The sequence below is a fragment of the Vitis vinifera genome, chromosome 17, assembly GCF_030704535.1.
Source record: "Vitis vinifera cultivar Pinot Noir 40024 chromosome 17, ASM3070453v1".
NCBI classification, from domain to species: Eukaryota; Viridiplantae; Streptophyta; class Magnoliopsida; order Vitales; family Vitaceae; genus Vitis; species Vitis vinifera.
In genome coordinates, this window is record NC_081821.1 from 19,873,412 (window position 1) to 19,887,260 (window position 13,849).

The following is a 13,849-nucleotide window of genomic DNA, read 5'->3' on the forward strand; positions in this document are numbered from 1 at the left end:
ACTAGCATAGTAGTACCCTTGTTCTTGATATGATGAGAGGCATGTCCTTTCTACCTAGTTTTGGGTTAGGACGATGCCAACATGGATCTAGTGAATTTATGACTACTATTGATCATGATACTCCTTTTGGACTTGGATTCACCCCTTCATAGGATGATGTTCGTTATATGTCACGACTACATAAGGATAAAGTGAGGGCTTGATTATCTGGCATCCTATTTAATTATCCTGTTCGCCCTTACACTTTCAGTTTGGCTGATTACTTTGTTAGGGGATCAGATATTCAACCTTGTGTTGAGGAGATGGGTGTTAATGATAGTACAGTGGATGAGCTACAACGTATGCTGCATTAGATGCCATGGGTGATGACACCTTTGGTGTGTCAGCTTCTGTGATGATCGCTCCACCATCTCCTGATCGAGAAAACTTATTCTCCTTGTGCTTCCCAAATAGGACTATTGATTTTGGGGTAGTTATTGAGCTTGCAGATATGATTGATGGAGTAGCTCCTCATGATGAGTATCGTGATGAAATGGACATGTTGGTATTAGTCAGTTTCTTGATGCAGTTTAGCGTGAACCTTTCTCACCATTGGAGCTTTTTAGAGTATCTGTCATCGAGATCGCTGAAGAGGATTAGACTGTTCCTACTCCCAAGCTTTCTGCTTTTGTTATTCCTACTATTGATATGTATGAGGGCACTATTGGCCCAATTGAGGGAGCGTCTGACTATGTGGACCCACTTCTTTCATTTGACATTCTATAAGGATTTGTCACATTTTTTTACTATGTTTCTGATGATTCAGTTATGGATTTGAGCATTTACGAGTATTCGTCTATTTCTTGTGATGATGTTTCGTTACTTGCACCTTATTCATCCACTTCACAGATACTTGATATAGATGATGAGATTGCACAATATGATTCAGATGAGAGGGCTACCCCTACAGTAGGAGATGTTAAGATTGTTGATTTCAATACAGTTGACCAACCTAGAGAGTTGAAAATTGGATCATCCTTATCCATTGATGAAAGGGACAACCTCATTCATTTACTCAGATCATACTTGGATGTCTTTACATGGTCATATGAGGACATGCCATGCCTTGATCCCTCTATAGTTCAGCATCATCTGCCCACTTTGCCACACGCTAGACCAGTTAAATAGAAGTTAAGACGATTGCACCCATGATGGAGTTTATAGGTTAAAGAAGAGATTCAGAAACAACTCGATGTAGGATTTTTATCAGTAGTTGAGTACCTTGAGTGGTTAACTAATGTCGTTCATGTTCCCAAAAGGATAGTAAGGCTAGGGTTTGTGTTGATTTCAAAGACTTTAATAAGGCCAGTCCTAAGGATGATTTCCCTCCGTCCTACATTGATTTATTAGTGGACAACACTATAGGGCACTTGATGTTATCTTTTATGGATGGATTTTCTGGATATAATCAGATTCTGATGGCTCCAGAGGATAGAGAAAAGACTACTTTCATCATTGAGTGGGGTACCTATTGTTACAAATTCATGTCATTTGGATTGAAAAACGTAGGAGCCACTTATCAATGAGCTGCCACTACTTTATTTCATGACATGATGGATAGGGGTGTTGAGGTGTATGTTGACGACATGATAGTAAAGTCTCGTGATAAGGCAGACCATTTGGAAACTCCAGAGAGATTCTTTCAGAGGATCAGGAAATTCAAGTTGAGACTAAATCCCAAAAAGTGCATATTCAGTGTGTCTTCTGGGAAATTACTAGGATATATGGTCAAGTGAGGCATAGAGGTCGATCCTGATAAGATTAAAGCCATACTTGACATGCCTGTATCCAAGACTGAGAAAGAGGTCAGAGGTTTTTTGGGTAGATTGCAGTATATCAGTCGCTTCATTGCCAGATTGACAGATATATGTGAGCCTATCTTTCATCTTTTAAGAAAGAATTAGCCTACAGTCTAGAATGATGATTGTCAGCATGCTTTCGAAAGAATTAAGGAGTATTTCCTAACCCCTCCAGTTTTAGCGCCTTGTAGACACTCAATTTTGTCCTTTTAGCACATGTCTTTAAGTTCACTTTCAATGCTCCGTAGTAGTTCCTTGGTGGCCCATTGGTACTCATACTACTTAACTTTTTTGAGCCACCTTGGAGACTCTGATTGAGGGATTTATCTGATCCCTTATTGTGACCCTTGGCAATCCTGAGTTAGGCCTAGGATTTTCCTTTCTTTTTTGGATAGCTCATTTAGATACACTTTTAGGATAGCGCACTTAGGCACCCTAGGTCACTTGTAGACGTTTTTGCATGGTTTGCATGGTTTCATGACTTGTATTTTGGCATAGTTGCATGGCTCGTATTTTTGCATGGTTGGATGGCTCATGTTTTTGGTGGTTACATGGCTCGTATGGCTTGCATGTGGTTGATTTTTATTTTTATTTTTTTTACTTTATTTTTTTTATTTTTACCTTTATTTTATTTCATGCATGAGGAAACGGGCTGGCATTTTTTTGGAATGAGGATCACCAGAATCTTGGAGAAAGGAAAGTGGCGGATTTTTTTTTTTTGGAAGGAGAAAGGAAAGTTTCCTTTTGGAAGAAAAACAGAGATAGAATAAAAGAAAAGATGGGAGGTTTTTGAAAGAAAGTACTGGCAATAGGCATTGAGGAAGAGGAGAAGAAAGGAAGAGTTTTTTATTGCCTTAGGTGAGAAAAAAAAGAATGGGTGTCCAAGGGTTTTTGAAGGATTTGGGAAAAAAACCATAGCTGAAAGAAATGAATTGAGTCAAAATTGCCAGGTACGCTTCTTGTTATTATTATTATTATTTTTTTGTATTCCCGTTTACATTCTACTCTTTATTCTATGGCTATTTTCGAGAGTTATTCTTGCTGTTTGGTGTGGACGCTAAAGGCCACAGTTTGATTTGTTGAGACCGATTTGCTTGCATATTTACGCTATTTTAGTCTTCCTTTTAATGTCTTTAGTTCCATCTGAATATAAGTCTACCTTTGAATTTGATGTTAGAGGTCTTGTCCCTGTTTATGTTCCAATCTCATTTCGAAATACCCACCCATTCCAAGCCTGTGGAAGTTGCGTGAAATAAGGCTTTGCAGACTTTTGCTTGTCTTTTTTTTGTTGCCTTTCCCCTGTTTATCCTTTACTTTGTTTTTATTTTTTTATTTTTTTATATTTTTATTTTTATATTTTTTTTCTTTGCTATCTGTTCCTATGTATACCTTCTTGTGAGTCCTTTGTTGAAGTAGCCTGAGGTTTGAGATGAAAAGAAGGTGTGCTCAGGTTATTGAGCGAATTGTTGAGGATAAGCTCAAACAAAAGAGGTTAATCCTTGTTCTGAATTAAGTGATGGGTGTGTACGTATTTGGGAATTCCAAACTGGTAGAGGGTATTTTCTGATTTTCTGGTAGATTCTGAAGTTCTTGGAATAAGTTTTGAGGAATTTTCAAGGTTTAAGAGAGAGATGAGTACTCAGGAGAAGAGGAATTTTCAGATAAAGGCGTTTAAGCACCGGATTGTGGTGGATCCGAAATATGCAGAGAAGACTTGGAATATTCTGGAATATGCAATCCATGAGATATGCAATCCTAATGACAGTTATATGCCCTAGCATGAGTAGTCCGGTTGCACTACAACTGGATGGTGTCAATGAGTTCGTTTCTTCTGTCACAGAAAGGATCTTCTACGATAGGGTGGCTGAATGCAAAAATGATTTCAGAGAGTTAAGAACATCCACTCACTGGATCTCTGTTTTATTCTTTTGTTTGTACATGTCCTATCGAAGCTTATATGAGTAGTCGATCAGCCTTGTGCCTTCAGTTTCATAAAAATAAAAATAAAAATGTCTGCAGTAATGAGGGACTTCTATACAGCACACACTAGAAGGGATTGGGTGGAGAAAACTAATTGGACGGATCAAGGCTATTTTTCTTGGATTTTCCAACCTTCAGCTTCCCTTCCTGATATTATACAATCTATTTTAGACCTTATCCTCAGGATAGAGTTGTAACTTGCTCTCTTCTGGTTTATGTGATGCACACCATGGCTCTTCAGAGGCTTGTTGATTTGAATAGGAAGATTAAATCATTTGAGTATTTACTGTAGAGTAATAATAAGCTAGTCCAAGAAAAGTTAACTGATGATGATGGCTTATCAGAGTTTCATGAAAAATACATAAAGTCTAATAAAAAGAAAAGCAGAAAGTGGAAAAGTTTTATTGCCATTTTTGAGGGAAGAGGCAATGAGCTTTACCGATTTCATGATGGGATCTGTCTCATTAGTGACCAAAAAGCAACAGTGTTTGCAACTTGTAAGGATACATGCGCCAAAGCTCTTCACGAGGATGATGCATGGGATTTGGGTGTTTGTGTCGTGAATGAGAAAACATTGCCCACTGCAATTTGGTGGGTTCTTTGCCAAAATATTGATATTTAGTACACTCATGCTGCAGAAGCCCTTGAAAAAGATGTTGTTTCAGCTTTGACAAGAGTATTGGGAGAAGACACTTCAGAGGGTAAGAAGAATGCGTCATGTGCTCTTCATCAATTACTGAAGCATTTTTTCTCAGTAGGTGATGTGCTCATAGGAAATGCTCAGTGCTGTTTTGCTATTTTCGCACTTGTGGATTCCTTAAATTCAATGGATTTGGATGGGACTGATGTTGCTGATGCTTTAGAAGTGGTTTCACTCTTGGCTAGGATGAAACAGAGCGTGAACTTCACTTATTCTCTATGGTATGCCCTTGTTGAAGCCCCTCAAGCTTGGAGTCCCTTGTGCGCTGCCTGGCTAAGGGACCTCCTCTTGTGCAAGATAAGGTAATCGAAATTCTATCTAAGCTTTGTGGGAATCAACTGCACTGGTTCTCTCTAATGTTCTGCGTTTCAATACTGAGTACTATTTCAAAGTTCCTATTGTGTACTGCATTACTGGAATATTCCACCATATTCTTCACAGGTTTCTTCCATATTCCAGAAGTCTCAAAAAGGAAAAGAAAACTGATGGTGATGTGGAGAAAGATCGAGAATTAAATGTTGGTGCTGTTGTCCGTAATATTGTTATAGTTGATAACCAGGTTGGTACTAAAAGGGATGCTTGTACTGATAAAAGCGAAATTGCTGGTCTAATTAGCAATACCGAGAAACAAGAAACAGAAACCAAGCCAGAAGCTGATCCTGAAGCCACAAGGAATGAGCCTATTACAAAGATAGTTGTTGATGGAGCACAATTTGTGTATAACGGGAAAGAAGTTGTTGGCAATGAAGACCAGGCAGGGGAAAATGGTGTTGAATCTACCATAGGGAATCCAACACTTGAGTTGAAATAGTCAGTAAACAATCTTACACATGTTAATGCTCAGGGCGCTGAATTGGGAAATGTGGTCTCTGACAAATCAGAGTCACCTGAATCTGCGGATCTTAGTTCATTTTTAAACCCAACAATAAAATTAGATAAAACCAATCATTACTCAGATGAAGATGATGAAGAAGGTGAGATTGAAAGCTCGACTATAGATGAAGAGTATAAAGGTATAGTTCTTGAAGGTTCTAAAGCTACCAAACACTCCTTGGAGGAATTAGGGCAAGTATCAAGTAGAGGTTCTCACTCTGGTGTAGAGAATTCTCATGATCATTCACAGAGAATCGGTGGTCAAATTGTAAGTGACTTAGATGAAGAAGGGGACACTGATGAAGAAGGAGATGGAAAAGAGTTATTTGATTCTACTGCATTGGCTGCTCTCTTGAAAGCAACAACAAGTGCAAGTTTTGACCATGGCACTATCACAATAACCTCTCCAAAGGGATCCAGGCTTTTCTCTATTGACCGTTCTGCTGAATTGGGATCTGCAAACCGGTCTCTAAGACCTGCTCCCCGACAAAACCTGTTCAATCTTTTTACCCCTTTCTAATCTTGCAATTTGAGGCGACTTAGAGAACACCTCGAGTGAAGAAGATAATAGGAAGCTGGAAAAGATGCAATTGATAAGGGTGAAATTCTTTCTGTTTGTGCAAAGGCTAGGTCATTATCCTGAAGATTCCATAGTTGGGCAGGTTCTATATCGGTCAACACTTCTTGCAAGGAGGCAAACTGGTGAAGAATTTAGCCTTGACATTGCAAAGAGGAGAGCTATGCAGCTTGAAGCGAGGGAAAAGAGGATGGCCTTTGCTTTAGTTGCTTTAATAGGTTCAGTTGTAGTAGACATCAATAATAAGTAGCTCGTCCAACTTTGCATCTTTCATGTGACTACTCTGGTTAACAGAACATTGGAAAATTTTGAAATTTGTCGACTATTTGTGGAAAAATCAGGGATTGAAGTTCAACTCAAACTACTGTCGTGACTTAATTTTTCCCGATTTTCTGAAATAATGCCTATTGCTCTACACAATATCCCGATTTACAAAAGGCTTTACTCAACATCATCCAACATTAGTACTCCGTAAAACCAGCCAACAATTCTACAAGTCTCCAAAGCTTCCTTGTTCTCAATATTAATGGTGGTGGCGTTGGCTCTGGTTTTGGTTCACCTTTTTTTTAGCATCTCTCTACTGAGTATTCCAAGAAAGGCGAAAATTTCATTTAGGCCATGTCCTCCCAGGTTTCCCTGGGATTAAAAATTCATGAACAAGGATTTTTTGGCTAAATTTTCCTGGTCATATTCCTAAAGATTCTAATGAAATGGAAATAGGGATTTTTTCCCCAGATCAGTTATTATCTATCTCCAAAACGGGACTGCTCAATCAAGTCAAAATGTGCTTGAACTTCTTTATAAGGTGGATCAATCAAGGGATCGAAGTGCAGCATGCTCAGTTCAGTTCTTTAAAGAGGAATCCATTATCTGAAATACCAGAACCAGAAATTTTTTATGGGTCTGTAGGTCATCTTCAGCGAAATCAGTCCTCTGATTCTCAAGGTTCGGTTATAACTAGCCCCTCTTTCTCAGCGATTGCCTTTGCTAAACCATTCCTTGGTTTCTCGGAGCTCCTCACAGTCAGTTAATTTGCTCAACTCACATACCTCTTCAGAGATAGAAGATAAGAGTCATGCATGGCTGACATCCACTGCTCCTGTTTGGTCTTTACCTCCTTCCCGTGAGACATCTCAAAGAGAGTCGAGGTATTATGAATTCTTGGGGAAAGGAGCATTCGAGACTGTATACAAGGCATTTGATGAAGTAGATGGAATAGAAGTCGCATGAGGTCAAGCGAAAATTGAGGATTTATTATAGTCCCTTCTACAGCTGGAAAGATTATATTCAAAGGTTTATCTACTGATGTCATTGAAACACGATAACATCATCAAGTTCTATAACTCTTGGGTTGACGATATGAACAAGACCATTAACTTGATTACAGAGTTATTCACTTTTGGGAGTTTGAGACAATATCGGAAGAAGCATAAGAATGTTGACCTCAAGGCCCTCAAGAACTGGGCGAAGCAGATCCTTCGAGGTTTACACTATCTTCACAGTCACAATCCGCCCATTATTCATAGGGATTTAAAATGCGATAACATTTTTGTTAATGGTAATAATGGAGAAGTTAAAATTGGAGATCTGGGTTTGGCAATTGTCATGTAGTAACCTACTGCACGAAGTGTCATTGGTGTAGGGACCCCTCCCTGATGCCACGTGGCACGCATTTCTATCCGGATTAGCTCCATCCGGATTTCCCCCAAAGGAGACACATGGCACGCTTCTCCTATCCGGACTTCCTCAGGGAGAAGCACACGACACTCGCAAACATCACATCCGGACGATCGTCATATTACATCCGGACGACCGACATATCCTATCCGGATATGTTTTTCCGGATCGTTGACTAAAGTAAGCAAGTCTTACTACGTCATTTCAACAGCCTGTCACGGCCCACGTTTCGCCACCTGCAGAGTGAAAGGACAGGAATGATGGCAAGTCACTTCCTACGATCTCTGACAACTACGGTGCCTCCCACAATCTCTGTCAGCCACCCTACGAGTGATGATGGCCCTGTCACCACCTAGAGGCATCATGACAAGCCAAAATATCTCCCTATCATTAAAGAGGGAGACAAAGCTTCTGATACGATATATATATGGACCTTCGCCCAAAGAGAAAGGTAAGTTTTGCTATACCTAGTAAAAGGCCAACTGATTTATCTCTCTGAACCATGGCTGACAAAACCATTGGAGGGTGCGCCCGGACACCCTGTCCGGACGCCTTTTGCAGGAATGACTGAACCAGGAATCTATATTGGTTGAGATCGTGCATCTATCCATTTGGCAACTACGTGGATCACCAGGGACGCGAGGCCTCAACATTGGCGCCGTCTGTGGGAATCTCGCTGATTCAGTCACCGGCAAAGATGGCCACACCTTCCCGAAGTCGTTCATCTGGTAGGGGAGAGGAAGATAATTTTGAATGGCGTCAAGCTATCGAAAGAAGACAGTTGGCAAGCGAATGACAACTGCAAGCTCTCCTCTAGGAGACAGAAAAGTTAAGAGAAGAAAACGCGGTGCTACGCATCTAGGCTTCATCGATGGGGCCTCCCCGTCGTCAGCGTTCAAGAGACCAGATAGCAAACTCAAGGCCAGAACCAGAGTCAATATACCCTGGGACAGCAGGAGCCGTCCCAAAAACAAGCAACGTTAGGCCACATGAGCCACACACTCCCATGCACCGAGCTCCCTATGAGGAAGGCTCAGACTCTACTCATTTTTTAGCAAAAAGACAACGCAATAAAAGGCCCTAGTTGTCAAACTCAATGCGCCCGAGACTAGGCCCACAAGAGCCTAGGAGGCCAAGGCCGCCAGTAGCCACAACCTGGGGAGCGCACCCTGACCCTATGGTCACCCCTATGGTGCAGAACGTTCTCCCGCACCGTGACCCCATGGTCACCCTTATGGTGCAGAACGTTCAACCACACCTAGCGGTACGACAAGCTGGGAAAAACTTCCCAAATGAGCCACCCATTGGCTCCATCAGCAAAAGGCTGGACGACATGCTCTCCATGCCTTTCTGCTCTCATATCATTCATTACGAGCCCCCAAGGAGATTCCTCGTGCCCAAATTCTCCACATACGATGGGTCCAGCGACCCCTTCGATCATATCATGCATTATCGATAGCTCATGACTCTCGATATAGGCAACGACACGCTGCTATGCAAAGTATTTCCCGCCAGCCTACAAGGGCAGGCCCTCTCATGGTTTCATCGCCTACCTCCCAACTCTGTTGGTAATTTCAGAGACCTATTAGAGGCCTTCGTGGGACAATACTTGTGCTCCGCTCGACATAAGCAAAACATCCAACACTCTGCAAAACATAAAAATGCAGGATAACGAATCCTTAAGGGAATTCGTGAAGCGATTTGGTCAAGCCATACTGCAGGTAGAGGCTTATAGCATGGATGTTGTCCTGCAGATCTTCAAGCGAAGCATCTGTCCAGGCACCCCATTTTTTTAATCACTCGCTAAAAAGCCTCCTGTAACGATGGACGACTTGTTCCGGCGTGCGAACAAATACTCAATGCTCGAAGATGACGTGCGAGCAGCCACCCAGCAAGTCTTGGTTGCAGGGCAGACATCCAGAAGTGGCACGGGAAGTAGTGCCAAACTTCCGGACCGGCCAAGGCCGTTCGATCGAAGACAAGAAGGTCCAAGTTGCCCGGAAAGGCCGCCCCTCACACTCCTTTCCATGTCCTATGAGAAGCTTCTCCCTATGATCCAAGACATGGCCGACTTCAGGTGGCCTAGACCCCTCGGAACAGACCCATCCAGAAGAGATCATAGTAAAAAATGTGCCTTCCATAAGGAGCATGGTCACACAACGGAGACATGCAGATGCCTCCATTATTTGGTCGAAAGACTCATAAAGGCGAGACATTTAAAGCAATACCTCCACTCAGATGCTGGAGGTAGAGACGCTTCCCGAAATCACAACTCTGGAGCCCCCAGGGCCCCAGCCACCCCCAAAGCCGTTATAAACTATATTAACGGAGGACAATCTGACGAAGAGTACGACTCCAAACGAAAGAGACAAAAGTTGTTACGAGCAGCATCAATGCGCGAGCGTGTCAACATCATTCGACCTGGGATGACCGAGGGGGCCCTCGCCCCATAGATGGGACAATCATTTTTCCACCAGTAGACCCCACCTGGATATTACACCCGCACCGCGACGCCCTCATCCTGTCCTTAGAGATAGGAGACTTCGACGTCAGATGCATCCTGGTTGACCCGGGCAGCTCAGCCGATCTTGTACAAGCATCGGTCGTTAGCCACATGGGGCACAATCTCACAGGCCTCGAAAATCCAGGGCGAATCTTGTCCGGATTCAATGGGTCATCAACTACTTCCTTAGGAGATATTGTACTACCGGTCCAAGCTGGCCTAGTCACTCTCAATGTACAATTTTCGGTGGTACAAGATTTATCACCCTTCAATGTCATCTTGGGGCGCACATGGCTGCACTACATGAAAGCCATCCCCTCTACGTATCATCAAATGGTAAGCTTCCTTACCAAAGATGGGCAAATAGACCTATATGGCAGCCAGTTAGCCGCTCGCCAATGCTACCAGATAGCACGAGAGGCAGGAACCAGTCAGGAGGACGAACCCCTCCCTGAATCCTCCAACGCACGGGACCAATAGCAATCACTGGGTCCGGCGGACAAAGATCCCTCGGTAGCGGATCCCTTGCAGACGATTCAAATTTCGGAAGAAGGTACTCACCTTACGAATATCAGTTCCCTCCTGACACCAGAAGAGACCCGGAACATGCAGAATGCCCTCAGACAAAACCATGACGTCTTTGCATGGGCACATTTTGATATGAAGGGAATTCATCCCTCCATTACTTCTCATAGGCTTAACGTCTTGCCAACAGCCAGACCCATCCGGCAGAAGGTTAGGCGTTTTCACCCGGATAGGCAAAAAATTATCCGGAACGAAATTGACAAATTGCTAGAAGCCGGATTCATCAGAGAAGTAGATTACCCAGACTAGTAGGCAAATGTAGTGGTGGTACCCAAAAAAAAAGGCAAATGGCGGGTGTACGTAGATTACACCAACCTCAATAATGCATGCCCAAAAGACAATTTTCCTTTGCCACGAATAGATCAAATTGTGGATTCCATTGCTGGGCAAGGGATGCTCTCATTCTTGGACGCCTTCTCCGGATACCACCAAATCCCCATGTCCCCGGCTGACGAAGAAAAAACAGCCTTCATAACGCCACACGGTCTTTATTGCTACAAAGTCATGCCATTCGGACTCAAAAACGCTGGCGCCACTTATCAGAGACTGATGACGAAGATCTTCAAACCTCTGGTCAGTCGCACAGTAGAGGTATATATTGACGATATTGTGGTTAAAATCAAAACTCGAGAGGAGCATATCCTCCATTTACAAGAAGTCTTCCAACTCTTAAGGAAGTATGGCATGAAGCTAAATCCTTCCAAATGCGCCTTTGGCGTAAGTGATGGAAAATTCCTGGGATTTATGGTCAGCCAAAGGAGGATAGAGGTTAGCCCGGACCAAGTCAAGGCAGTCATGGAAACACCACCCCCCAGGAGCAAAAAGGAATTACAACGCCTCACAGGCAAACTCGTCGCACTAGGATGTTTTATAGCCTGCTTCACTGATGAACTGCGACCCTTCTTCTTGGCAATACGAAAAGCTGGAGCAAACGGATGGATAGACAGCTGTCATAGCGCTTTTGAAAAAAATTAAACATTGCCTCATGCAACCGCCCATCCTGAGCAGCCCCATCATTGGAGAAAAATTGTATATGTATCTGGCTGTATCAGAGTGGGCAATCAACGCTGTTCTATTCCGCTGCCCCTCGCCCAAGGAGCAGAAACCTATCTACTACGTCAGCAGAGCATTGGCAGACGTAGAAACAGGGTATTCCAAGATGGAGCTAACGGCCTTAACTCTTCGAAGTGCCACCCAGAAGCTCCACCCCTACTTCCAAGCCCACCCGGTGGTTGTCCTAACTGACCAGCCCCTTAGCAACATTCTGCACAAGCCGGACCTAACCAGAAGAATGCTTCAATGGGCCATAGAGTTAAGCGAATATGGAATTGAGTTCCAACCCAGGCTGTCTATGAAAGGCCAAGTTATGGCTGACTTCGTGCTGGAATACTCCCGAAGGCCTATCCAGCGCAAGGAACCAAGTGAAAAAGAGTGGTGGACTTTGCGGGTCGATGGAGCCTCATGATCATCCGGATCCGGGGTAAGGCTCCTCCTGCAATCACAAACGGGAGAACATTTGGAGCAAGCCATCCGGTTGGGGTTCCCCGCATCAAACAATGAAGCAGAATATGAAGCCATCCTATCCGGATTGGACCTCGCCCTGGCTCTATCCGTCTCCAAGCTCCGTGTCTATAGCGATTCTCAACTTGTGGTCAGACACGTCCAGAAGGAATATGAAGCTAAGGATGAGTGCATGGCACGATACCTGGCTAAGGTGAGAGACACCTTACAACAGTTCTCCGAATGGACGGTCGAAAAGATTAAATGGGCCGAAAATGGACTCGCCGACGCATTAGCAGGCATAGCTGCTTCCCTTCCCATCAAAGAAGCCATATTATTGCCTATACATGTGCAAACCAACCCTTCCATCACGGAAGAATCCACTTGCAATACTATTGAGGCAAGCCAAACAGATAGCCAAGAGTGGACGGACGACATTATAAGGTATCTCCGGATAGGCACTCTACTCGAAGAGCCCAAGCAGGCACACAAGATCCGGGTGCAAGCCGCCCGTTTCACCCTGATTGGGAGGCACTTGTACAAACGGTCCTTCACAGGTCCCTATCTTTGGTGCCTAAACCACTCAGAGGCCTTGTATGTATTAGCTGAATTGCATGAGGGAGTATGTGGAAATCATTCTAGAGGTCGATATCTGGCACATAGGGCCCATTAGCAAGGATATTATTGGCCCACGATGAAGAAAGATGCGGCAGCCTATGTCAAAAAATGTGACAAATTTCAAAGGCATGCCCCCATACTGCATGTGCTGTCGGAGACATTGAAACCAATTTCAGGCCCCTAGCCCTTCGCGCAGTGGGGCATGGACATAGTAGGACCCCTACCAACCGCACCCGCTCAAAAGAAATTTCTGCTCGTTGCCACGGATTACTTCAGTAAATGGGTTGAAGCTGAAGCATACGCTAGCATCAAAGACAAAGATGTCACCAAGTTCGTGTGGAAGAACATCATCTACCGCTTCGGAATCCCCCAAACCATTATAGCCGACAACGGTCCACAGTTTGATAGCATCGCTTTCCGGAATTTATGTTCGGAACTAAACATCCGGAATTCATACTCCACACCGCGTTATCCTCAAAGTAATGGGAAAGCAGAGGCCATAAACAAGACTCTAATCACTGCCTTAAAGAAGAGGCTCAAGCAAGCCAAAAGAAAGTGGGTGGAGGAGCTACCTGGCGTCCTATGGGCTTATCGAACCACACCCGGACGTCCGACAAGAAACACTCCCTTCGCCCTTGCATATAGTATGGACGCAATCATTCCTACTGAAATAGGGCTACCCACTATCCGGACCGAGGCAGTAAGGCAAAATGATGCAAATGCAGAGTTAGCAAGAAACTTGGACTGGGCAGACGAAGTAAGAGAAACTACATCCATTCGGATGGTAGACTATCAACAAAGGGCATCCGCTCACTACAATCGTAAGGCAAGGCCCAGAAGCTTCAAAAATGGTACGCTGGTCCTTAGAAAGGTTTTCGAAAATATTGCTGAGATAGGCGCAGGAAAGTTTCAAGCCAATTGGGAAGGCCCCTATATAGTATCTAAGACAAGTGAAAGTGGAGCTTATCATCTACAAAAGCTAAACGGCACCCCATTAC